The 26425-nt window shown below is 41.0% G+C and overlaps 1 pseudogene; it reads left to right on the top strand.

Moving 5' to 3' along the window:
* The first annotated feature begins 8859 nt into the window (after positions 1–8859).
* Pacsin2-ps1 (protein kinase C and casein kinase substrate in neurons 2, pseudogene 1) lies at positions 8860–10302 on the top strand (annotated as a pseudogene).
* Positions 10303–26425: the final 16123 nt, after the last annotated feature.

Below are 26425 nucleotides of genomic sequence, written 5' to 3'. Positions count from 1 at the left end.
CTGTATTACTCTTGGATCTGTACCCAAGGGCTCTAAGTCAGCTTACAAGGGATAGGTGTGCATATCTGTGTAGTAATGCACTATTCACAATAAGCAGCAAATGGAACCAGTCTAGATATTCAGAAACAGATGAGTGCATAAGACAATGTGGTGCAGTATACACAGTGTGTATGTGCAGATGTGTAATTCTGTGTGTGTGTCTGTGTTATGCAAATACAAGGTGGGGGAGAGAGAGAGGGAGGGAGGGAGGGAGGGAGGGAGAGAGAGAGAGAGAGAGAGAGAGAGAGAGAGAGAGAGAGAGAGAGAGAATGAATCTTAAAGGGAGGAAGGAAGGGGAATGAAATTACAATAAGCCACATAAAAGCATAAGGGTGAATTAAGGCAGGGGGAATGAAGGGAACCATTAGGGCAGGCAAGAGCCATGACAGAAGGCAATTGGGAATGGGATGAATTTGAACATGGTGTAATGACCCATGTGTATAAAGATGCCATGATGACACTCATTACTTTGTAATCTAACTTTCAACATTAATTTTCAAATTGCAAATGATATTTTCCAGGTTCTAATACATATACAGATAAAGAGTACCCCACTGCCTTGTGAATAGTGTCTATCTGTTCTGCTTACCTTGGAATTGCACAGCAGGTTTCCATCCTGGAAACATGGCTTCCTCAAAACCAGTGTTGAACAGGGAAGAGAATAGATTGACTGCTTACTTGGCTTCTCTAAAGGCTTTTGCTGATTTCCAGAATTCTGATGACATCATTTCTGACAGACGTTTTAGATTGGTTACTTGTTTATTTCTTTCAATGTTTGCATGGAATTGGTTATTTAGAGCTATCTCTTCTGTCATTTTGCTCACATCTGAAGAATTCCTTCTTGATATTTCTTGATTACCTGAATGGCCGGTGATATATTTTTGTGGTCTTTGTTTGTCTGCAAATATTTTCCTTGCACGCTCATTTTGAAATATAATTTGCATAGTAATAGGATACCATTTTCTTTCTTCTGGTTCTCTAGCTATGTTGCTTGTGTTGTTTTCCATGAAAAATGTTCTGCTGTGCTTATCTCTGTTCCTCTGTTAGTAATGGGATCTCTGGCTGCGTTTAAGTTTTTTCCATTTATCCCTGGTTTTAAGCAGGTAAAATATGTCTTGATGTATTTTCCTTCATATTTCCTGTGCTTGCGATTCATTGAGCTTTTGAGATTGATAAATTTGTCATCATATGGTTTCTGTGATTATTTCCTCCAGCATTTTTTCTGTTCTCACATTGAACTCTATCGTAGTCCGTTTTACGTTGTCTTACATAAGCCAAACGATGCTTCAGGAATTTTTTCACCCCTTTTTCTCCTGTATTTCAGTAAGGATTTTTCTATTGCTGTTTTCAAATTTGCTAATCTTTCTGCTGCAATATGTAATCTAGTATTATTCATAAGTAGGAGTATTTTTCATCTCATTGGCTTCTTCTATGTCTTTTAATTTATTCCCTTTTATCTTTGTCATGGTTGTATTTTTACACTCTCTTTAATGTCTCCTCATTTTACTGGATACCGGCCATCCTGACCTTTCATTGGTGAATGATGAATTTTTAAAATTGATTCAATTTTTAAAATTTTTTCCTACGGTAGTATTAAATTAATTTCATTTTGTGTTGTACTTCTGAGGCTTGCTTTTAAACTTTATTTGGTTTGAGTCTAAAGCTGTTTTTTCCCCACTACTGAGGTAATATGTGTGTGGGCACTGAAACTTATAGCATGGAATTATGGAGAACAGCAAAGTATTCCTTAGCTCAAAAGAATGCTAAAAGTTGCTCTCTCTATTTCTAGTTTTTCTTTCCAACCCTACCATCTCCCAGCTTAGGTAGTTCCATGGGTGGTTGAACAAAAATCCTAGTGCCCTCTGTGAGATACCTTTTCATGAGTTGTTGGCCCTGAAATCAATACTAGCATATTCAACAAGTGGTGCTGGCTCAAGTGGAGGTCAGCTTGTAGAAGAATGCAAATTGATCCATTCTTATAGCCTTATATAAAGCTCAAGTCCAAGTGGATCAAAGACCTCCACATAAAACCAGATACACTGAATCTAATAGAAGAGAAAGTGGGAAAGAGCCTGGAACACATAGGCACAGGGGAAACTTTCCGAAACAGAACACCCATGGCTTATGCTCTAAGATCAATAATCAACAAATGGGACCTTATAAAATTGCAAAGCTTCTGTAAGTCAAAGAACACTGTCAATAGGACAAAATGGCAACTGACAGATTGGGAAAAGATCTTTACCAATCCTACATCTTAGGATTAGATATCTTAGGATATTAGAGGCCTAATATCTAATATATACAAAGAACTCAAGAAGTTACACTCCAAATAACACTATTTTAAAATGGGGTACAGAGCTAAACAAAGAATTCTCAGCTGAAGAATATCAAATGGCTGAGAAGCACCTAGAGAAATACTCAAATGCTTAGTCATCACGGAAATGCAAATCAAAACAACCCTGAGATTCACCTCACACCAGTGAGAATGGCTAAGATCAAAAACTCCAGCGACAGCAGATGCTGGCGAGGATGTGAAGAAAGAGGAACACTCCTCCATTGTTGGTGGGATTGCAAACTGGTACAAACACTCTGGAAATCAGTCTGGAGGTTCCTCAGAAAATTGGATATAGTACTACCTGAGGACCCAGCTATACCACTCCTGGGCATATACCCAAATGATGCTCCAACATACAAATAGCCAGAAGCTGGAAAGAACCCAGATGCCCTTCAACAGAGAAATGGATACAGAAAATGTGGTACATCTACACAATGGAATATTACTCAGCTATCAAAAACAATGACTTTATGAAATTCATAGACAAATGAGTGGAATTAGAAAATATCATCCTGAGTGAGGTAACCCAGTCACAAAACAGCACATATGGTATGCACTCACTGATAAGTGGATATTAGCCCAAAAGCTCAGAATACCCAAGATACAATTCACAGATCACATGAACCTCAGTAAGAAGGAAAACCAAAGTGTGGATGTTTCAGTCCTTCTTAGAAGGTGAAACAAAATACTCAAGGGAGGAAATACAGGGACAAAGAGTGGAGCAGAGACTGAAGGAAAGAAAGACCATCCAGAGACTGCCCCACCTGGGGATCCATCCCATATAACAGACACCAAACCCAGACACTATTGTGGATGCCAAGAAGTGCTTGTTGACAGGAGCCTGATATAGCAGTCTCCTGAGAAGCTCTCCCAGAGTTTGACAGAGGCAGATGCTCACAGCCAACCATTGGACTGGGCATGGGGTCCCCAATGGAGGAGTTAGAGAAAGGACTGAAGGAGCTGAAGGGATTTGCAATCCATAAGAAGAACAACACTATCAACCAACCAGACCCCATCAGAGCTCCCAGGGACTAAATTACCAACCAACGAGTACACATGAAACAACCCCATGACTTTAGCTGTGTATGTAGCAGAGGATGGTATTGTTGGATATCAATAGGAGGAAAGGCCCTTGGTCCTGGCAAGGCTCAACCCCCCCCCCACTTCAGGAAAATGCCAGGGTGGGGAGGCAGGACTGGGTGGGTGGGTGGGGGTGCACCCTCATAGAAGCAGGGGGTAGGGAGATGGGATAGGGGGTTTCCAGAGGGGAAACCAGGAATGGGAATAACCTTTGAAATATAAATAAATGAAATATCCAATTAAAAAAACCCTAAATTTGTATGGCTCCAAACTACCTTCTGAATATCTATGTTTATGCCCATAAGACAAACACTACTTCAGCCTTAATCAGAGAAGCTTCTCTGCATTGAACAGTGGGAGGTAAATGTAGAGACTCTTGTCTGTGTTCTCAGGGTGCCGGAATGGGGGAAGCGTGCTCAGCACTAAACGTAGTATTTTTACCCTTCTGTCTTAGCATAGGCTCAGAAAACAAGGAGGAATAATGGACAGCAATGATGTAAGAGCCAGAGGAAAGGAAGAATGGCTGTGAAACGTTGTCCCAGTGGGCATGGCATTGCCATTTCAGCCACGAATTCACAGAAGCTATTGTTTGCTGCACTGGGCTTAAACAAGACTGAGCCTGTTAACGGTCAATTGTGGATGAAGGAGGGACTTAGAAGGTTCAGTCCTTCCCTGATGAACCATTGATTTCTGATAGATTCTGGGAGAGGAGACATCATTGTATTCAATTGTGTGCCCACTGATGAGCCCAGTAGGCCCCATTCGATAGTTTCAAATGGTCCTGTAGACAGCCCTGGTTAAACTCAGTGGGCCAGGAAACAATGCCACAGGCGTGAACATGGGAAAGAAAGCCGTACGGAATGGGGGTTTTACAGAGGTATCGTGTAGCAATTTCCCAAGATAAGGGAATCTCGTTAAGATCTGGAATGAAAGGTGAAACAACAGAATATTCTAAGGGGCGGTGAAACCCAAGAACGTTCTGTGGAAAGATGAAACATTTCATATTGTAGAGAAGCTCATTGCCTTATGGAAGTAAATAATAACTTCAGGAAGTCACTGGAACTGACCAGTGAATCTCTGCATCCCCAAGCATGCATGCATATATATATATATATATATATATATATATATATATATATATATATATATATATATATATATAGAGAGAGAGAGAGAGAGAGAGCTGTACAGACTGCTGAGAGATACTTTGAGACAAGCTCAGACATCTGGAAGTTTCAGACCAGCCAGACTTCCTGGAAGAGGCTCAGGCCAACTGAGCTACCTGAAAAGGACATTTGCTAGCCTGTTCAGATGAGCCAATTGTGCACTACATTCCAGGTAGCTAGCTTTCAAGAGTCGTCGTTCATGCCGGGGTGGGCTTTTGGTGATAAAGACAACTGTGAGTCATTCGGACTCCTGTAAGTAACCTCTCTCCCCACATTCCTGTAAGGAGCCACACTAGAACTCATTGGTTCACCAAGCTGGACTCCAGTCGTATCCTTCCTTAGGTTTCTAGATGTTTGTTCATGTCACCCCAGGAATAGTGTCTCACAAAAGGAAATGTGCATAAGGTGAAAGGAGATGAGGATAATCAGAATGAATTATGTACTATATATGAACTGTCGAGCAAATATAATTAAGAAAAAGTAACATAAACTAAACACTCAGCTAAAGATTAAGGAAAGCCTCTCTACAAGCCCTCAAGATTTGAATCTTGCCCCTCTCCTTTCCCCTCCCTCACTCTCTTTCTTTCTCCTTTCCTCCTTCCCTCTTCACTCCTTCCCCATCTCCCTCTGTGCCTTCAGCCTCTTGTTTTCTTTCTCTTTACCCACTTGCTCTTCCTCTTTCTCCTTTCTCCTCCTCCTTTTCCTCCTCCTTCTCTTCCTCCTCTGCCCTTTTTCCTCTCTACCGACTACCTCCATCTCACCTCATTGACTTTTTGCTTCTCTCCTTTCCAGTACTGTGTCTTTCAAATTCTAAGCATCTTGATAGCCTTTAATCTCACATATCTCCAATTCAGGAATATATCAGGCAGGCAGTTTGGAAAAATAGCAAGAGCTCACTTCTTTGTTATTTTCTTCCTATTGGAGATAATATCCCTGGACTGCCCATTCAATAAAGAAAACCAATATTGTATATATTTTGTCTCGTTTATAATTGTTTTACATGGATAGAAAAATCGGACTAGCATCTCACCATGTGATCTTTTTGTCTGTTTCTCTTTTGTTTTTATACACATTCCGCTTATTATTGTCCGTTTACTCTTATCCATTAAATTATGAGAGGATTTTTGTTTTGTTTTACTGGGAGGAGGAAACAAGAGATGAAGCAGGGAAATGGGGTCATGATGAGGTGTCCACAGCGCTGTGGACTGAGTGACCTCTTGTGGTCAGTGAATGGCAAGAGAGCCAGAAATTGCAAGAAGCATTTATGAAATGCTCTGATATTGAGCTTCAGCAGTTAGGCTTACATCCCAGGAAGCACTGTTGAGCACACAGTCCATAGACCCCCTTCCTTTTCTTTTTTCCTGCACCCCCAAATAAGCTTGATACCCGAAGTATTGAGCATTTCAAAGCATCCAAAAATTGTCTGTTTAGTACTGCAGGTAATGTCAATGCTAATGCTGTTCAGAGCAGTTTGGCAGGCAGCAGAAGGCAAATGGGAGCTAGAAAACAAATAAGGGTGAGAGTAAATGCTAAAAACTGCAGCTAATTAAATAAAGTGTAGTCATGCACGAGGTACCTTTGTGCTATGTTTTCCCTACAGACATTTTTAAAAAATCACATTCATACGCATTTATACACAACGGCATAGAAAAATACACAGTAGTTTCCTTTATCTCAGGCCAACTGTGATCTGAAAGTATTACATGGAAAATTCCAGAAGTAAACAATTCATTAAGTTATAAACTACATGTCATTCTGTGTAGCAGAATCTTGGATAGTCCTGATCCATCCTGCTTGTGATGTGAGCCCAGTGCATCCTGTGTATTTGTCACCTACTCTTAGTCATTGAGTAGCTATATTAGTTATCAGATAGACTGTCATTGACCTAATATTAATTGAATTAACCAATGTTTTAATTAATAGTGGCCCCAAGCACAAGAGCAGTGACCTTGTCACATCAAATGTAACAAAATTAGCTGCAAAATTATTTCTTCAAGTTAAAAGGCAAAAACTGTGACTAGAGAGATAGCTTAGCAGATAGCTGGCTGTGTACACACAAGAAGGACTTGAGGTGAGATTTCACCACCCAGACAAAAAATGCCAGCACTCAGAGTAGGAGGTAGATCCAAGAGAATTGCTAGATTCATTGAGATACCTTGTCATAAAATAATGAACCCTCCAGAAGGTACCAGAGATCTAGGAAGTAAGAGACTATCAGGACTCAAGGGTGGGGGGGACCTTAGATGAAATATCCTATAGTGGGGAGAGGGAACTTGTAGAACCCACCTCCAGTAGAAAGACTGGGCATCAAGTGAGGGATGGGGTTGCTATTCCACAGCCAAAACTCTGACCCATAATTGTTCCTGTCTGAAAGAACTGCAGGGATGGAAATGGAGAAGAGCCTGAGGAAAAGAAGGTTCAGTGACAGGCCCAAAGTGGGATCTAGCTCAAGGGGAGGCCCCAAGACATTGCTGAGGCTATGGGGTGCTCACAAAAAAGGACCTATCATGACTGCCCTCCAAAAGACCCAACAAGCAGCTGAAAGTGTCAGATGCAGATATGTGTACCCAACCAATGGACAGAAGCTGCTGACCCCTCTGGTTGAATTAGGGAAAAGCTGGAGGAAGCTGAGGAGGAGGGCAACCCTGTAGGAGGACCAGCAGTCTCAATTAACCTGGACCCCTGAGATCTGTCAGACACTGGATCACCAACCAGGCAGCACACACCAGCTGAGATGAGGCCTCCAACACATATACAGCACAGGACTGCAGGGTCTGTGTTCATTCAGAGAAGATGCACCTAACCCTCAAGAGACTGGAGGCCCCAGGAAGTTTAGAGGTCAGGTTGGGGCTGGTGGGGTGGGGACAGGTGACAGGGGTTTGGGAAGGCCAGGAGGAAGTATGAGATATGTAACAGTTGGAGGGTGGAACAGGAGGGGAATAAAGTCTGGAGTGTAAAAGTAAATAAAAATTAAAAAACTGAAGTGTCTGGTGCACATATATACTCACATATACAAACACGCACAGTGATGAAAGCTTAAGGAAGCAAATCATATACCTAATCTATAGATTTTGAAGGAGGAAAACATTTATATCACTTTTATTATAAGATAGTATTCTAAATTGGGCATAGCAGTGCACACCTTTACTCTCAGCACTTGGGAGAAAGAGGCAAGCAGATCTCTGTGAGTTCAAACCCAGACTTGTCTACACAGTGAGTTCCACGACAGCCAGAGCTACACAGTGTGACCCTGTCTTAAACAAACAACAGCAACAAAAAAGACAGTATTGTAAGTACTCTATTTTACTAGTTGTTATTGTTGCCAATCTTTTAATATGTGTAATTATGCTAACCTTAACTATGGATATGTATATATCTATAGGCAAATACCTTAACACATACAAAATTTAGTTCTTTTAACAGTTTTAGACAACTAATGGAGTCTTGGAACATCCCTAGACTATTAGACTATATAATATATTTAGAAATATTCACTTGCAGTTATATATTAGAATTGACAAGTTAAAACAAAAATTTTACTGGATAAAAAAGTATTAGAATCAGTTTAATAAACTAAAGAAAATAATTATGAATGAAAAATAAAGATCATTTAAAATATCATTAGGAATTACCTTGAAACACCCCTCTGCATAAGAAACTATAGATGAAAAAGGAGGGATGGTGAGATGGTCAAGTAGGCGAAGACACTTGCCATCAGCCCAATGGCCTGAGTCTCATCCCCAGGACCCACATAGAAGAAGGAGAGAACTTATTCCTGTAAAAGGTCCTTTGACATCCTTACAGGCACAACGACATGTGTGTGCATGCACACACACACACACACACACACACATACACACACACACACACCACAAATAAATAAATAAATAAATAAATAAATAAATGTTAAAATTTAAAAAGAAACTACAAAGTATTAATAGGAAAAGTAGAAACAAATAGAAAAATTAAGCTCATGGATATAGAGCTCATGGACACAGTGAAGCTCTCAGTTCTACTTAGTTGATTAGTATATGTAATACAACTCAATGAAAATCTCGGGGCAGGGCTGGGGAGTACGACCGACCGGAGCAGAATGCAAAACGGTCGGAGTCGCAATCCGCCCCGGTTGGCGTGCTCAGTGGGACCCAAGGCGATCGGTGGCCAAGGTCTGTCTGCAGGTTTTGAGCATCTGATCCCTGAACTGGAGTGTCTGCTGCCGTCCCTTCACCCTCTGCAGAAATGTCTGTCACCTACGATGATTCTGTGGGAGTGGAAGTGTCCAGCGACAGTTTCTGGGAGGTTGGGAACTACAAACGGACTGATGAAGCGGATTGATGATGGCCACCGCCTGTGGGGTGACCTCATGACCTGTTTGCACGAGTGGGCATGCATCGAGAAGGCATGTGCACAGCAGCTCACTGAGTGGGCCCGACGCTGGAAGTAGCTTGTAGAGAAGGGACCACAGTATGGGACCGTGGAGAAAGCCTGAATGGCTGTCATGTGTGAAGCAGAGAGGGTGAGCGAGCCACACCTGGAAGTGAAGGCATCACTGATGAATGAAGACTTTGAGAAGATCCAGAACTGGCAGAAGGAAGCCTTTTACAAGCAGATGATGGGAGGCTTCAAGGAGACAACGCAAGCAGAGAAGGACTTTCGGAAGACCCAGAAGCCCTGGGCCAAGAAGCTGAAAGAGATGGAAGCCGCAAAGAAAGCACACAGCACAGCATGCAAAGAGGAGAAGCTGGCCATCTCTCGGGAAGCCCATAGTGAAGCACATCCATCCCTCAACCCTGAGCCGCTGAAAAAACTGCAAGACAAGATAGAAAAATGCAAGCAGGATGTTCTAAAGACCAAGGACAAGTATGAGAAGGCCCTGAAGGAGCTTGACCAGACTACAGCGCAGTACATGGAGAACATGGAGCAGGAGGTGTTCGAGCAGTGCTAGCAGTTTGAAGAGAAGCACCCGCACTTCTTCCGGGAGGTTCAGCGGCACTTGGACCTGTCCAGTGTGGCTAGCTACAAAACCATTTACTGCGAGCTGGAGCAGCTGATGCTGTAGAGGACATGAGGTGGTTCTGAGCTAACCATGGGCCAGGCATGGCTATGAACTGGCCACAGTTTGAGGAGTGGTCTGCAGATCTGAACCCAACTTTCAGCCAGAGAGACAAGAAGAAGGCTGCTGACAGTGTCACCCTAACAGGAATCAACCAGACAAGTGACCAGTCTGGATAGAACAAGCCTGGCAGCAACCTTAGTGTCCCAAGCAACCCTGCCCAGTCCACGCAGTGATAGTCCAACTATAACCCCTTCGAGCATGAGGACGACACAGGCGGCAGCAACATCAGTGAGAAGGAGGACATGAAGGCCAAAAATGTCAGCAGCTATGAGAAGACTCAGAATTATCCCCACTGACTGGTCTGATGATGAGTCTAACAACCCTTTTTCCTCCACAGATGCCAACGGGGACTCTAACCCATTTGCTGAGGGCACGACCTCAGGAACAGAAGTGTGAGTTCAGGCCCTCTATGACTATAAGGGACAGGAACACTATGAGCTGAGCTTCAAGGCTAGGATTTGCTGACCAAGATAGAGGATGAAGATGGACAGGGTTGGTGCAAGGGACGTTTAGACAGCGGCCAGGTTGGCCTATACCCAGCCAACTGTGTCAAAGCTATCCAGTGACAGTCCATGGGCAGGCTGGTGGAGGGAGAGACAGACACGGGCAGCTCAGGAGCTCCGTTAGCCTTGGCTTGGACAGTGACACCTCTACTGCCCCAGCAGCCATATAGGCATCCACTCCCCCTGCAAAAGACGATGGCTCTGCTGTCCTTGGCTTCCTGGTGTGCTGTGAAGGCAGATGAGCTGCTGATCTCATTGGACACTTGGCCCCTTTCCAAGCACATCTGGGCAGATCTAGGCACAGGAAGATATTGGCTAACACAGAAGCTGGAAAGAACCCAGATGCCCTTCAACAGAAGAATGGATACAGAAAATGTGGTACATCTACACAATGGAATATTACTCAGCTATCAAAAACAATGACTTTATGAAATTCGTAGGCAAATGGTCAGAACTGGAAAATATCATCCTGAGTGAGGTAACCCAATCACAGAAAGACATACATGGTATGCACTCATTGATAAGTGGCTATTAGCCCAAATGCTTGAATTACCCTAGATGCACAGAACACATGAAACTCAAGAAGGATGACCAAAATTCGAATGCTTCACTCCTTCTTTAAAAGGGGAACAAGAATACCCTTGGCAGGGAATAGAGAGGCAAAGATTAAAACAGACACAGAAGGAACACCCATTCAGAGCCTGCCCCACATGTGGCCCATACATATACAGCCACCCAGTTAGACAAGATGGATGAAGCAAAGAAGTGCAGGGCGACAGGAGCTGGATATAGATCTCTCCTGAGAGACACAGCCAGAATACAGCAAATACAGAGGCGAATGCCAGCAGCAAACCACTGAACTGAGAATAGGTCCCCTATTGAAGGAATCAGAGAAAGAACTGGAAGAGCTTGAAGGGGTCGAGACCCCATATGAACAACAATGCCAAGCAACTAGAGCTTCCAGGGACTAAGCCACTACCCAAAGACTATACATGGACTGACCCTGGGCTCCAACCTCATAGGTAGCAATGAATAGCCTAGTAAGAGCACCAGTGGAAGGGGAAGCCCTTGGTCCTGCTAAGCCTGAACCCCCAGTGAACTAGATTGTTGGGGGGAGGGCGGCAATGGGGGGAGGATGGGGAGGGGAACACCCATAAAGAAGGGGAGGGGGAGGGATTAGGGGGATGATTGCCTGGAAACCAGGAAAGGGAATAACACTCAAAATGTAAATAAGAAATACTCAAGTTAATAAAAAAAAAAAAGATATGGGCTAACAGCGAGCCAGGCCCCTCCCACCCTCCAGCTCTCTATCATGGACCTGCACCATCTTGCCCTTGTCTCTCCTGAGTCAATGACGGTTCATACTGATTCTTGTCCCATTGATTATTTTCTCACTGAGGCCCTACCTGCAAGTTCAGTGAACAGACTTATGTGCCATTTCTGAGGAAAGAGTTTGAGGTTTTTTAGTTTAAAGGCAATGTACAGTTATACTATTTTTTATATGCCCTTCCAGTCAGTCAAATTATGGCCTACACTGAAAAAGAAAAAAGAAAAAAGAAAGAAAATCTCAATGCATTTTCTTATTTTAGTCCACATTTTCAAGATGACTCCAGAGTGGAGAGAAAGTAGAGCAAGGACTCAAGTGTCTTGATTAGATTTTTATCAGCTAGAGTCTCTGGGAAGAGGAACGGCAACTGAGAAAATACTTCCAATCAAATTCTTGATTAATGATTGATGCAGAAGTGCCAGTACATTGGATATGGTGTCACTCCCCAGCTGGTGGTCCTAGGTTCTCTAAAAGAGCAGGCTGAGCAAGCCATGGAGACCAAGCCAGTAAGCGGCAATCTTCCATGATGTCCAATTCAGTTTCTTCCTCTAGGTTCCTGCCCTTCTAGAATTCCTGCCTCGGCTTGTCTCAATGATGGACTGTAGTCAAGATATGAAAGCAAAATAAAACATTTCCTGCCCAAGTTAATTTGGTCACAATGTCTTTATCACAACAGAAACAAATTAAGACACCAAGGATAGCCAAGGTAATTATAAAGTAGAAGAACAAAAGGAAAATTAATATCATCAGGTTAAAACTTTTTTTTATAAAAGTTACATTAACAACAGTAAAGCGATACCTTGTAAAATCCCAGATGAACTATAATAAAGTCTAGGAATACATCCAGTGCTCACAGATATTGATTTATGACAATGACAACACTGCAGAGAAGAAAGGGATTTATTGTGCTGGATCAATAGAAGGAATTAAAAAAGGAAATGAATCTTGGCCCCAAGTTCACACCTGTATGAAACACTTCAGAGTGCATTGTAGACAAAAGTTTGGACAGTAAAACAAAAATGACAAAAAAGGCTAATTAGGTTATGAAGAACACTTAGGCGCTGCTGGTAAGGAGGCAAACTGGTTGGCCACTCTGAAAATCAGCACAGAGATTTCTCCAAAAGGATCCTAAAACTGTGACTATTATATGATCCACCTACCCATACCACTCCAGATTATATACCTGAAGGACTCTGTCAACACACCTCAGAGATACTTGCATATTCATGTTTTTATGGTATTGTTCACAATAGGCAAGATATGTTTGATTGTTAATCTTCATTGTCAACATGACTAGATTTGAAATCATCTGGAAGGTATACCTCAGGCCGTGTCTGTGAAGGCATTTCCTGAGAGTTTAAACTCCAACCTCAATGCAAAAAGCAATAACCCATTGGCTGGGGTCCAAGAATGAATAAAAGGGGGAGGAAGGAAGCTACTTGATCAGCAGTGTCCATCTCTGTCTGCCTCCCACAGACGCAATGGAACTGCGTGTCTTGGGCATTGTTCTATTGCTGTGAAGAGAAACAACGAGCACAGTAACTCTTATAAAAAGAAGCATTTAATCGGGACTTGCTTATAGTTTCATGGGTTTTAGTCCATTATCATCGTGGCAGGGAGCGTGGCAGCAGGCAGGCAGACATGGTGCTAGAGAAATAGCTGAGAGTTCTACATCCAGATCCTCTGACCTGATTTGGGCTTTTTAAACCCCAAAGCCTAACCTCAGTGACCCACTTCCTCCAGCAAGGCCACACTTAGTCTAACAAGGTCACACTTCCTAAATCTTCTTAAGAAGTGCCACTCATCTAAGCATTGTGTAAGCCTAAGGGAGCCCTTCCTTTTCAAGCCCCACACTACATCATATTCCCACTACCATCTTCCCTCTGTGATGAATTCTATCCCTTCTTAAATATAAGCCAAAATAAATCTTTCTTTCCTTACGTTGCTTCTTTCCTATCAGATACTTTGTTGTGGCAATAAAACAGGCAACATGGAACCAGTGCACGTGCTTCTTGTCCTAGCTTCTCTTCTTATTGCTTTGATAAAATACTTTGGCAAAAACAACTTTAAAAAGAAAAGGTTCGCTCCGGCTCACAATAACATGTATATTCTGTCATGAGGAAGAAGTCACAATGGCAGGAACTTATGGGAGCTGCTCACGTTGCATCCACAGTCAAGAAGCAGAGAGCAAGAAATCCATACACACTGCTGGGTTTCTTTGCTCCATTTATGAAGTCCAGGATCCCAGCCATGGAACAGTGCCACCCACAGTGGGCAAGTCTCTGAACCTCAATTAATTTAATCTAGATAATTTCCTCACATACATGTTCAGAGCAATATATCCCCGGTGGCTATAGATGTTATCAAGTTGAAAATTAGTACTATCACATTCACCAATAGGTGACTGAGGAAAAAACATGTAATTCATGTAACTAATAACCTTTTACTTAGTTGTAAAGAAGAAAGAAATTATGGCAATTTCAGAAAAATTGAGGGCACTCAAAATCAAGTTAAGCAAAATAAACCAACAAAGATAAATATGACAGATTTTCTCTTACATGCAGAATATGGGTTTAAGTTTATATGTAAGAATCATTTGATGCTTACATGTATTAAAATGTCACAACGAAACCCATTATTTTGTATGTTGTATAAAATTAATTTTAAAAGTTTGAGGGCATTAGGTAGGAACCAATACTTGTAAATGTATATAACTGAGAAGTGACTCACCTATGAAAGAAAGAATTCTCATCATAAAAAAAAAGACAGAAAGATCCATGCAAAAGAGACAAGAGACTTGAAGAGTCACTCAACAAAAGAAGATATCAAAATGACTGAGAAATGCATTACAAAGCAGGCATCATTATTAGTTATCAGAGAAATTTGTATTACAGTTACAATGATACATCACCAATGTCACAATTAGCATAGCGCTAGCCAAGCTGAGGAACTGGAATAGGAGCTCTCTGACTCTGTGAGCAAAACAGAAACTGTTCCAAACAGCTTTGGAGAATCTAGTCGTAATCTCTACCTAAACTGGACATGCATATCAATGTATGAAACGGGATTAATATAGTAACTGTCTTAATTTATTTCGCTGTTACCGTGACAAAATACTGTGACCAAAACAACTTAAGGGTTAAACTGGCTCATCATTTTCGGTGATAGTCCATCATTGTGGGACAGTCAAGGAATTGGGGACTTGAAGCAACTAGTCATACTTTATCCACAGTCAAGAGAAGAACAATGATTTAGTGTATCCATGTTAGTGTCTGACTCTTATTTTCTTTCTACCCTTACACAGTACGGAATCCCTGAACAGGAAATGATGCTCCCAATAGTGGGTGGGTCTTCCCACCTCAATAAAAGTAATCAAGACAATCTCACACAGGACAACCTGATCTAGTCAACCTCTTACCAAAACTCTTTCCCCAACTGTGATGGTTTGTACATGCTAGGCCCAGGGAGGGCCACTATTTGGAAGTGTGGTCTTGTTGGACTAGGTGTGGCCTTGTTGGAGTAGGTGTGTCACTGTGGGTGTGGGCTTAAGACCCTCACCCTAGCTGCCTGAAAGTCAGTCTTCCTGTAGCAGCCTTCAGATGAAGAGGTAGGACTCTCAGCTCCTCCTGCACCATGCCTGCCTGGATGCTGCCATGCTCCTGCCCTGATGATACTAGACTGAACCTCTGAACCTGCAAGCCAGCTCCAATTAAATGTTGTCTTTTATAAGACTTGCCTTGGTCATGGTGTCTCTTCACAGCAGTAAAACCCACAGACACCAAGCCTAGATTGTATCAAGTTGACAAAAGTAACCATGCTAGTAATTGTTCAGTAAAATGATGTTTGAACCATATAGGAATAATATTTCTTTGATAAAATATTTTTAAAGCCAGGAAGGTGAGAGAAATATTCTCTTGAAACATGGCTTTTAAGTGTAGATAGTTGCTTCTTGAATTACTTGCAGGCCTTTCTTTTGACAAATGTGATTCCAAGTAGGAAGTGACAGATATTTGAATAATTAGTATAATTGCTTCCATGAAGAAGGGGAGAAATCATTGCTAATGAATGAGAAGAACTCGCCACTGAAAATAAGAGTTACTTGGTAACTATCTATTTCATTATATGGAACTTCTTGTAGTGCTGAGGATTGAATCCAGGCCTTGCGTAAAATAATGGGTGGGCATTCTACCACTAATCCATGACCTTGTCCTTGATCTTTTTAACTAAATTGTATTAGTGTATATTTTTATGTGTGATGGGTATCATAATTTCTCTCAGTTGTATTGTACATAATTAAATTTTTATAAAGATGAATAATATAAATGCTTTCTCAGACGTGCATTTATTTAAGGCACACACCAGTGTGCCTACAGCAAGAGCTGCCTATGAGGATTATGTCACAGTATTGCTATTATTATTATGCCTGGAATGTTTTAACAATGACCATAACCCCCTTGAAATCCATTTTGAAAAACAAAATGAACCTACCCCTTGGAAATGACCCTTTTCCTCTTAAAGGGTCCAACCTTGAAGGTGTCTTGGGAAGCTATCATACACTCGCACTCCCAGCTCCAAGCTTGTGGCCCTGAAAGCAGTTTTGGAGGATCAAGAAGGTTCTTGTTAATACAAGATTAACAGCTTTAAGGGAATAAATTTCAGAACATCAGAAAGAATGTGATGCTTGCTGAGGTGTAGATGCTATAAATTCAACCAACGAATGTTTTGATTACAAGATTAATGACGCAAAATAATTGGCATTAAACACAGAACAAATGGAAGGGAGAAAAAAGAAAGCGAGACAGCTCGACAACAGCATCTCACTCCGTACTTGAAATCCAGGGAAAAAGGAACTCACAGAGAGCGTGACGAACGAGAGTTCAGGGTTGCTATAAGGTGTTAGCATCACATGATGTGTGGTTGCAAAAAGCTCAGAAGGCAATTACAAAGTATAACAATGAAGTGGAGGACAGGGAGAGTCTGAAAGGGAGGACATTGAGAAGGAAGAGATACTTGCCAACTTAATGTCTCATAATAATTTCAAAAGTCATATACCTACAAGAATGGAAGTGTATATATTCATTTTTTTGGATAAGTCAAGTTAGTTCACATATATGGTGTCATTTTAAAATGCTCATAAATAAAAACCATTGTGGTGCTAGAGATGCAAATTGGAAGTAGAGATACTGTCTGAATACTCACACACATACACATACACACACACACACACACACACACACACACACACACACACACACACACTGAGAAAACTGGCCACACACCAAAATGAATGCATAATAAATAAATAACACTTGTAGCCATTAAGAAATAATGAACAAGATAAAGATTATTGCAATTGTTATTGTGGAAAATAACAAGATGATAACACAGATTCCGAAGAAAATATGAGTGACTGAATTGTTTATTTTGTTTATGATTACTTTTTTAATGATGTGTACTTGTGGAGGGGAGGGTCTGTGCAGGTGAGTGATTCCACAAAGAGCTGGAGTTCCAGGTGGCTGTGAACCGCCGAATAGGAATTATGGGAACTGAACTAGAGTTCTGTGGAGAGCAGTGTATGCTCTTAAGCACTGAATCACCTGTATGCAGTGCCTCAGGACTGAATTTGTTTTTATTTGTGCGTATTATATATCTTCTTGTCTGCATATGCGCCATGTGTGGACAGCGTCCATAGATGCCAGAAAAGGGGATCAGGACCCCTCGAACTGGAGTTACAGGTAGTTTTGAGCCACTTGATATGGGTGCCAGGAACCAGTTCTAAGAACAGCACGTGTTCTCCAATCACTGTCTCTCCTGCCCCTTCGGATTGAACTTAGATAGTAAAATAAAATATGCTGAAATAACATTGTGAGTGAGATACTAAACTGCATAGTGGACACTTAGTACCTTCCACTTCAACAGTTAACGCCTAACATACAAAATCGGGCCCCACATTGATAAGAAATAACATATTTTCTCTTGTTTGGGATTTCTACATTTTGTATGGACATATAAAAGTCACAAATGTATGCATGGCATAGAATTAAAACTATCTAGAGGAACAAGGGAAGTTAGTAGGAGGAGAAGAAGCAAGAAAATGGAGGGTGTTGGGGAATTATACTCAATATAAGCATATAAATGTGCAAAAACTTAAAAATTAAATGGATAAGTAAAGAATTAAAAATAAGCAGCAATAAAATTAATTTTCCAAGAGAATCAAATAATAAGCACTGACTCAGTTTGTATTTTTCTAAAACAGATGAGTCTTCAGAAGATTTAGTAGACAATGTTCTAGAGTCAGCAGACAGAGTCAGATGTTTAGTAAGTTTTTATTACTCACTACTAGGATTTTGCCCATGAATATCTCGCTGTTCTAGCACCATTTGCTGTAAATACCATTTTTTCCCATTGAATTCACTTGGTGCTCTTGTCAGAATCAATTGTAACTATTTATTGATCCATGGCTTAGAAAGGACAAGATTGATTTTGTTACCAAAGCCCTGGCTTTGATTCCCAGTGCAGCAAAAGGGTAACAAAATAAGCTTCTATTGAATATAAAAAATATGTCATTTCTTTTGAACTTGAAATTTGATTAAATTAACTTCATTGTTTTTGGATCACTTTGGTTGGAGGGCCTTTGCCATACTGGGGATCAAAACTAGGGCTTTTGAGCATTCCAGGAAAGCAGTGTCACCTGAGCTATAGTCCCAGCTCTTGCTCTGTTACTTTTAACTTGGCATTTGTCCTCACTAAATGCAATTGTAAATTTATACTTAATTTTTTCTTAAAAGAGACCAAAAGTCTGTCTCAATAAAGTAGGTCAGACTTTGCTAATCACTTTGCAAATGAAGTATTTCTTCAAGGTGGATCTTAATATTCACCCATTCATGTTACCTGTTGAATAATTCCATGATACCCTTCATTGAGACTGATTAGAGTCCAAGTGTTACTGTTAGTCCATTCTCTCTTTCACCGGTAGGCTGACATCTATTTGGGTAGTCTAAGATTTATAAGAGGATCAGGAGAAAAACCTATGGCTATCAAAACTGTGCACAGATAAAGGGGCTCCTTTCCTGGATTATGTCATAATTGTATTTTGGATTACTTTTTACCCAGAAGGAAAAAATATGCCATCTTTGTTTAACAATGACAGAAAAATCACTCAAAATCATGATGTTTGCTAGGGCTGGATATGGTGGCCCATGTCTTTAATCCCATCACTTTGAGGCAGAGGTAGGTGAGTCCCTGTGAGTTTGAAGCCATCTTGAGGTCTACATAGGAGTTCTAGGCCAGCCAGGGCTACACAGTAAGAAATTGTCTCAAAAAATAAAATACCATGATCCTGCACTAACAGAAATTGTTCCTCTGGCTTTCTAATTTCATTAACAAGCAAATAGAATGTCAACAGCATGCTTCAAAAACATTGAGAAAAATTAAAAAATTTAGTTGATTCATGAGATTTTGTTGCACTAAATAGTCCATGTTTAAAAGTATTATCTTTAAGCTGTCAGAAATTAGGCTTAAAGTTGATAAGACTAGCCAAATTATTTCAATGAAAGTTCCAATAGGAATATTTTCCAATCTTCATTGATTGTGGCTGAAAGAACAATGGAGTGTTAATATGCATACACAAAAATTAAGGAGTCAAAGAGAAGTGAGTCTCCACCCTGATAACCTCAAGCAGTTCTGCCAGCTTTGCTATTTTTTCATTGATTTCTTAGAGACAATGCGTTCTTTTAAAGGCTCAGATGTGAACAATGTATATAAAATGAGGAGGATCTGCTAGGTGGGTTGTTCAAGTCTAATCTTGAAGGAAACTCTTTTCCTTCAAAGAAGCTGAAGTATTCAAAACTTGGTTAGGCAGTTGAGATACAAAGATCAATGAAACAGATTGCCAGTCCTCAAAGTCATCCGTCGTTGTTATAGAGACAAACTTAAAAAGCAATTTTAACATGGCATTATCATTATAAAAATAAAGGGACAGTAAATGGGACCAAAAATCTTCTTCTCCATGTCGATTGGAAACGAGCTATCTGCATCTCTTTTACCTTTCTAAAATGACTGCATATTATCACCCCTTCCGGTCTTTAGACACTGAGATTCCAGTGCTACTAGCAACTCTCAGGAAATTGGCACCAAGTTTGTATTCTTCACTATCAGAATGAAGGCTCCTTTTTGTTTGTCTGTTTGTTGTTCTTGGTTTGGTTTGGTTTGGTTTGGTTTTCTTGGAGACAGAGTTTCTCCGTGTCCTAGGCTCTAGGTGTCCTGGAACTCTTTATGTAGACCAGGCTGCCTCAAACTCACAGAGATCTGCCTGCCTCTGCCTCCCAAATGCTGAGATTAAAAGTATATGCCATCACGCCTGGCTAAACTGTTAACACATTTTCTCTTCTGATAAAGCTACGATCACTTCTTCTTAAAGAGAGCACGATGGATGCAGCTGCCTCCCTCTTCTCAAGCCCAAGTGTCCAGTTGCACCTGGGCCATATAGAGTTTTCCCATGTTTTTCTACGTCTGATTTCCATTCAATGGCTATGGATAATATTTAAGGATGCTACAGAAGCTCATAAAGGAATGTAAATAAAAAGGCCTGTTAGGATCACAGAGTGCTTCTTAGAGCTGGTGATCTGAAGGCTAACACTTCAGGCTATCGAGAAATGTATTAAGTGGGGAGATGAGAATACTCCATTCAGAGGTACACCAGATTTGGAAGCCTGAAAATGAGTTAGGATAACTTATTAGGAAATTGACCCTAATTTGGAATGGCTGAAGCATCCTACAAAGAGGAAAACTGGGAAAGATGAGGCCTAAGAGATGAGTGACATTGTTATAAAGACCATGAAAATTTGAAGTATACTTGAAGTATTTTAAGAAAAGGATAGTCTTGATCAAAGTTATACTCTTGGGCCACTCATATGTCAGAAAAACAATTTATTGAAAAGTGCTATTTTATTGAAAACAATCTTCAGTGCAATCTCCATCAATGTTCCAATGCCATTCTTCACAGAAACAGTAAAAACAGTTTCAAAATTCATTTGGAAGCATGAAGTCCTTGGATGACCAAAACAATCCTAAGCAAATGAGTAAGACTGGACATATGTACATATTTATGTACACATTCATACACATGATACAAACAGAATATTTATGGGAAAGAGTTAGATATCTAGATACAAACCCATACAGCTACAAATATGTCAAAAATATACATTGAAGAAATTTACTTCTTCAGCAAATAGTACTAAGAAAATGGGAAATCTACATGTAAAAAAAGTGGAACCTGATTTTTTTTTTTTTAATTAACTTGAGTATTTCTTATATACATTTCGAGTGTTATTCCCTTTCCCGGTTTCCGGGCAAACATCCCCCTCCCCCCTCCCCTTCCTTATGGGTGTTCCCCTCCCAACCCTCCCCCCATTGCCGCCCTCCCCCCATAGACTAGTTCACTGTGGGTTCAGTCTTAGCAGGACCCAGGGCTTCCCCTTCCACTGGTGCTCTTACTAGGATATTCATTGCTACCTATGGGGTCAGAGTCCAGGGTCAGTCCATGTATAGTCTTTAGGTAGTGGCTTAGTCCCTGGAAGCTCTGGTTGCTTGGCATTGTTGTACTTTTGGGGTCTCGAGCCCCTTCAAGCTCTTCCAGGAACCTGATTTTTATCTCTCACCATCTACAACTATCAATTCCATATGGATCAAAGAAAACAGTTTTAGCTCTGAAACATTGAAAGCATCACATTATAAAGTAGGGTTTACACTTATAAGATAGGTATGCATATGGACTTTCTGAATAAGACTTTTTTTTTTAGGAAATACAGCCAACAATTCACAAGTGGGACCTCAGGAAATAAAAAAAAACCTTCTGCTGTCCAAAGGAATCTGTTACCTGTGTAAAGAAACAGCTTACACATCTTTGTTACCCACAAAGTATCTATATAGAGCTAGTGGTTGCTGAGAGAGGTGCATTTTTTTCTTCAGTGGAGTAGCCACTTGTATGGTGCCCATGATCCTGTAAATAACCCCTAACCCATCCATCATCCAATAAGCAATCCCAATGAAACTCATTGAATGAAGGCATGGACCAGTTGGGAAAAAGAAGAGGAGCAGTAGGAATAGGAAAGGGAAAAGAAGAGTGGTAAACATGATTAAGAAACTTTCTATATCTGTATGAAAATGTCATAATAAAACTAATTTCTAATTAACACATTCTAATAAAAACCTAAATAAAATAAAATCAAATTCTTGATATACCATTCTGACTCCAATATGGAGACTGGATGGAGAAACTTTGATAGGAGTTCTGAGTGTTCATATTATTAGTGTTTTTCATATAAGATATGAATATAAGATAAGATATCAATTATAAGATAAGAAGCAACTTGAGACAGACTCTATTTATTTTAGTTCATAGTTTGAGGATACGACCTAGCATGTTGGGAAAGGCCAAGCAGCAGAAGTCCCATAGGCCACCAAATACTACTAACCATTGCCGTTGCTCTTGTTTCCCTCCCAACTTGACAGTATGACCCTATGGCTGAAGGCAACACATTCTCGAGTCATAGGCCATGGAGAAATGAAGCTGGTCTTGGCTAGTTGTTATAGGGCTGGAAGGTGCTATGCATGCTACCAGAAGAAAAGTAACCAGCAATCTTAGCCATCGGTGAGCCCTGTGACCTACAATAACAGCTCGCCCGGAAAGATATTCCCACTAATGCAACCATGGCACAAAGGTCATGGAAGGAACCAGCTATTTTCTACTCGGGTTTAAGGCTCACTCCATAAGCGAAACCCATACCCGATACCAATTCTGGGGCCAAGAACATGAGACTAGAGAAGTCAACAGGGCCTTAGACCAGGACTTACTACTGTTACTCTGCTAAATAAACATAATATTAAATCACTTCTTAACATTTTTAGTGAATCCCTCATACCTTTTGAGAAAAGCCTCTTTCTCATTAAGTGGAAATTCACACTGAAACCCACAACTGGCCAATGTGCAGAGAATAAGTTATTGTTGAGTGTTTGGTTCTAAATGGGACATTTGTATCACATTGCTCTCTGTCTAAAGTCTCAGGGATCATCTCCATATGGAAGAAGACCAGGAAGGACTATAAGAGCCAGAGGTAGTGAAAAGAAAACAGTGTTTCCCAGACACATTAGAGCAGTTACACATAAGAACTCCCAAAAATTCTAACAGTATGCATAATACCTGCAACAAGCACAAAGCAAACAAAGTCCCAGCATGGAGGTAGGAAGTAGATATAAAGTCCCATCCCTAGCTAAGGGGCTATTGGCAATTGGGGCTGCTGGGAGAAGAGTTAGTTTGCTTGCTTGCTTGTTTTTTTTTTTTTTTTGTTGGTTTGAGTGGGGCCCCGGGTAGGTCTACCACAATCCAGTGGATGGCCACACACCTAAGAGTATATAGGCAGCAATAATGGGACTCCATGAGTTCAGATAAAATGAGGACAGAAGGTTGGGTGGGTTTAGAAAGAAGAGGGGATCTGGGAGGAGATAGAAGAGTGGGGCGAAAATGTTCAAAAACACAATGTATGAAATTCTCAAAAAATTTACTAAAAATAACTTTAAAAATAAAAAAGCCAAACAGCCAAATGTCCAAATTTAAAAATGAAAGCAAGGCTCCATTAACTTCCTGGCCCTCTCTCAGAGCAAGACTCTCCCTATACCTGATCTTACCTACCCACGGTTTCCCTCCCCACCCTCTCTTCCATCCAGTTCCCTCCCTCCATCTGCCTCCTATGACTATTTCCCCTTCTCAGTGAGATTCAAGCATCCTCCCTTGGGGCCTCCTTGTTATTTAGCTTCTTTGGGTCTGGGGATTGTGGCATGGGTATCCTGTATTTTAAGGCTAATATCACTTATGTGTGAGTGCATACCATGCTTGTCCTTTTGGGTCTGAGTTACCTCATTCAGGATGATTTTTTCTAATTCCATCCACTTGCCTGCAAATCTCATGATGTCCTTGTTTTTAATAGCTGCGTAGTAAGTATTACATGGTGTAAGTGAACCACATTGTCTTTATCCATTCTTTGTTTGTGGGACATCTGGGTTGTTTCCAGTTTCTGGCTGTTATGAATAAAGTTGCTATGAACACAGTGGTATGGTGGAGCATCTTTTGGGTATATGCCCAGAAGTGGTATAGCTGGATTTTGAAATAGAACTAGTCTCGATTTTCTGAGAAACTGCTAAATTGACTTCAAGAGTGGTTGTACAAGTTTGCATTTCCACCAGGAAAGGAAGAATGTTACCCTCGCTCCACATCCTAGCTAGCACTTACTGTTCTGTGAGTTTTTATCTTAGTCATTCTGATTGGTGTAAGGTAGTCTGAGTCAGTTTGATTTGCATTTCCCTGATGACTAAGTACAGAGCAGAGACTTGCTTGGGGGTAGCTCCAGGGCTTTTATGAAGGTGACTCCAGCTGAGACTCCTAACAGTAGGAAATATAGAGCCTGAAGTGGTCGCCTTCTGTAGCCAGGCAAGACTTCCAGTAAAGCGATAAGGCCTTTGACCCAATATTTGTCTCACCTACAAGAAATGCAGGGACAAAGATAGAGCAAGGATTGAGGGAAGGGCCAACAAATGACTGACCCAATTTGAGATTCATCCTATGGGCAAGCATCAATCCCTGACACTATTAATGAGTCTCTGTTATGCTTGCTGACAAGATCCCAGCATAGCTGTCCTCTGAGGGGCTCCACCCAACAGCTGACTGAAACAGATGCAGAGACCCACAGCCAAACATTAGAAGGAGCTCTGGAAGTCTTGTGGGTGAGTTGGGGGAAGGATTGAGGAATCCAGAGAGGATAGACTCCACAAGAAGACCAACAGAGTCAACTAACCTGGACCCTTGGAGACTCTTGAAGACTCAACCACCAACCAAAGAGCAAGCACAGGCACAAGATGTAGCAGATATGCAGCTTGGTCTTCATGCAGCTCCCTCAATAACTGAAGTGGGGTCTTATCCTGACTCTGTTGCCTTGGCTGTTGTTCCTTTTTCCCTAACTGTGCTGTCTTGTCTGGCCTCAGTGAGAGAGGATATGCCTAGTCTTGTCATGACTTGAGGTGCCAAGGTGGATTGGTACTCAGGGGGAACATCCTCCTTTTCAGAGGTGAAAGGGAGGGAGTGTGTGGGAGGGGCCCTGTGAGAGGGGACTGGGAGAGAGAGAGGGACTGTGATCAGGATGTAAAGTTAATAAATCAATCTAATTAAATTAATTATATTGAATTAATTGAATTAATAATAAATTAAAGTCAATTAATTAATGGAGAAAAATAAAAATGAAACAGGGAACCAAAAAAATGTTGATATAGTTGTGGGGAAAGGGAAACACTTGTTTTCTGAAAGTGGACATATAAACCAGGGCAGTCCCTGAGGAAACCAGTGTGAAGTAGATTCACCTCAGGATCTAGCTATAGAATCTGGAGATATATTCAAAGGACTCTATATTCTCCTATAAGGAAACCTTCTTCTCCTCCTCTCTATTCACAAAAGACAAGACATAAAAATGCCCAGATAAATGATAAAATGGCCAGCCAATGAATGGATAATGAAAGTGTGTTGTATTTGCACAATGGAAAATTATTCAGTTGTTAAGAGACGTGAAGTTTGCTAGGATTCTTGGAGCCTGAACCAGTGGCAATTTTGTGTAACCAGCAAGACTTCCAATGAGGGAATAGTGACACCAACCCAGCCACAAAACCTTAGCCCCACTATTTGTCCTGCCTACAAAATGTGAAGGGTAAAAGATGGAACAGAATTTGAGCGAAAGTCCAACCAATGACTGGTCCAGCTTGAGACCCATGCTATCCATGAGAGTGAGCCCACACCTGACACTATTAATGGTGTTCTGCTATATTTGCAGATGGGAGCCTAACATAACTATCATTAGAAAGGCTTCAATCAGCATCATATGGAAACATATCCAAAGACCCACAGCCTAAACACTGGGCAGAGGTTGTAGAATCCTATGGAGGAGGAGGAAGAAGGATTGAAGGAACCAGAAGGGTTAAGGGCACCACTAGAAAACATATAGAATCAACTAACCTGGACTCATAGGGGCTCATTAGAGACTGAATTATCAACCAGAGAGCATGCAAGTGCTGGACCTAGGCCTAGGCCTAGGCCGTCTGCACACATGTAATTATTATGTGGCCAATCTTCATGTGGAAACCCTAGCAGCAGAAACAGGGGCTGTCTCTGACTCTGTTGCCTGCCTTTGGTTCCCTTTCCTCTAACTGGGCTGCCTTGTTTAGCCTCAATAGGAGAAGATGTACCTAGTCCTACTGCAACTTGATATGACAAGGTGAGCTGATATCCATAGGAGGCCTCCCTTTCTCTGAGGAGAAAGGGAAGATAGGAGGGTGTGTGGAAAGGTGAGGAGAGGAGGAACTTAGAGTAGAAGGGGGGGGAGCTGTAGTCGGGATATAAAGTAAATAAGTAACTTAATTTTTTAAAAAGAAAACCCAAAGAAAAAGAAGTATGAAATTTATAGGTAAATATGTGCAGCTAGAAACAATCATTCCGAGGTATTCTTTCCTTTGTGGGTATTAGTTTGGAATCTGTAGATATATTTGTTTCACTTGGAATACACAGAGTTCTGAAAGCTATCTCATTGCTTTTAACATTACGTCTTTATTTCCACTCTGTGAAATGAAAATATTTTCATGTAGGTTTTTCCTTGATGCAATTCCCTACCTACTGTACTGAAAATTAGTAAATGTCTTAGGGTTACTATTGCTGTGATGAACACCAGGACCAAAAAGCAACTTGGGGAAGAAAGCGTTTGTTTGACTTACACTTCCACAGCACCGTTCATCATCAAAGAAAATTATGATGGGAACTCAAAC

This window comes from Rattus norvegicus, chromosome X, assembly GCF_021556685.1.
Source record: "Rattus norvegicus strain SHRSP/BbbUtx chromosome X, alternate assembly SHRSP_T2T, whole genome shotgun sequence".
Classification (NCBI taxonomy): Eukaryota; Metazoa; Chordata; class Mammalia; order Rodentia; family Muridae; genus Rattus; species Rattus norvegicus.
This window is presented reverse-complemented; position numbering and strand designations above follow the sequence as displayed.